Here is a 1,973-nt window from a genome sequence, read left to right on the forward strand (position 1 = left end):
GAATGATGTGATTTGTACTAAAATTTGTGTTTCTTATAGCGCTGTTTCCATACAACGCGGTAGCCGGTTTCCATACAACGCGCTACGAATTAGCTTGGTTTGTACGGTTAAATCCGAGTTTCTTATAACACGGTTTCCATATAACGCGGAACGCACTTACCGCGTTAAAGGAGGTTTGATGCATTAAAATATTTGATAAACTTAAAGAAAGTACCGTACAAGGAACGCGATTTAGAAAAGGCAATCATGGAAACGTAGCGTCGACACGTATCGGTAGATCTCCGGCGATAAAGAAAGACCGCTGTTACGAATGCGGTTCGGAAGCACACAGTTATCGTTTCTGTCCAGACAAAGATAAAGGTCTCAAATGTTTTAAATGTAATAATTTCGGTCACATCACGAGTCATCGTTTAACCATCAAGCAGTGAACATCTATTATTGTATTATATCAGAATAAATTGCATTTACATTGAACTGATCTATTCATCTTAACGAACAATTTATTATTAACACCAGTATTCCTACTCTTCAATATTCAGATATTCGCAGAAAGACTGATTGAGAAGAAAGGAATCCTACATGTATATAAGATATACTCTCTCTCTCTCTCTCTCTCTCTCTCTCTCTCTCTCTCTCTCACTCTCTCTTTCTTTATCTTTCTTTCTTTTTCTATTTATTTTTCCCCTTCTCATACTTTTTTTTATTAATCTTCTTTATGTTATATTAAAGAAAAGAAATAAACCTATCACGACAAATATGAAGATAGAAATAATATGAATATGAAGAAGATAAAAATGTAAATATAATTATAAGATTAGGTATATGTAATGTTTGAAAACTTGAAAACATTGTACTGTGAAACTGTAAATAGTTTTTTTTAGTTTTCCTAATTAATATTATATTTTTATTCCTTTCCTTTGTTCCTTCTAACCATTTTATCTACAGAAACTAATAACTTTATAATCAATTAGTTGTTTATCTCGTCCAAAAATAAAATTATTAATAAAAGTGTCTTAAGGAAATTGGACAAATTGAAACATTTTTTTAGAACATTTGTTTTGATCTGATTAAATGTTTTGTCCCTTTATCGGGACTTCTTTAGCAACTGAAAATTTTTATTATGACTTTTTTTTAAAAAAATACATATTATAAACATTACAAGAAGGTTCTTTAATATGACCTTGATCATTAATATTCTGAGTCTTTTTTATAAATTCTTCTGAAGACATACATTATTATATTCTTTTTAAAAACAAACTGTACTTCACATTAGCTAATCGTTAATCCTAAATCTGTTAAATTCAAAACACGTAATCAAACTGATTCTATCAAGACTAGTGTTTAATAGTCTAAGTATCCTCACTATATTATGGTGCCCTATGTTCTATTTATGATAATTAAACTTTAAAATTTCGTTATAAATGATATATAAATTATTCGTCTCAGTTCTATAATTAATTGTATTATTTTTTGTTATGTGGTAAATTTCACTTATATTTCTTTTATACCAATTGTTTTCTAAATCTAAAATAGTTGCTGTGTCAAATTTAAAATTATGTCTTGTTTTAAAATGATGTTCAGTTAACACGGTGGTATTGGTTTTTTGTACATTAGTAGGTTTACAATCATTCCTATGTTGATCTATTCTTTTTTTGAGTTTTTCTTTCGTTTGTCCTATATAACACTTGTCATATTCACATGGTATTTTATACACTAGGAAAAATTTATAAAAAAGACTCAGAACATTAACCTTTTAGATACTACGCGCCACTATAGTGGCTTTCGCGGATATCATTTTTCAGGGCGACGCGCCACTATAGTGGCTTTCGCGGATATCATTTTTCAGGGCGACGCGCCACTATAGTGGCTTTCGCGGATATCATTTTTCAGGACGACGCGCCACTATAGTGGCTTTCGCGGATATCATTTTTCAGGACGACGCGCCACTATAGTGGCTTTCACGGATATCATTT

The sequence above is a fragment of the Polistes canadensis genome, unplaced genomic scaffold (genome assembly GCF_001313835.1).
Source record: "Polistes canadensis isolate GaletaPanama2010 unplaced genomic scaffold, ASM131383v1 scaffold_310, whole genome shotgun sequence".
In the NCBI taxonomy this organism is placed as follows: Eukaryota; Metazoa; Arthropoda; class Insecta; order Hymenoptera; family Vespidae; genus Polistes; species Polistes canadensis.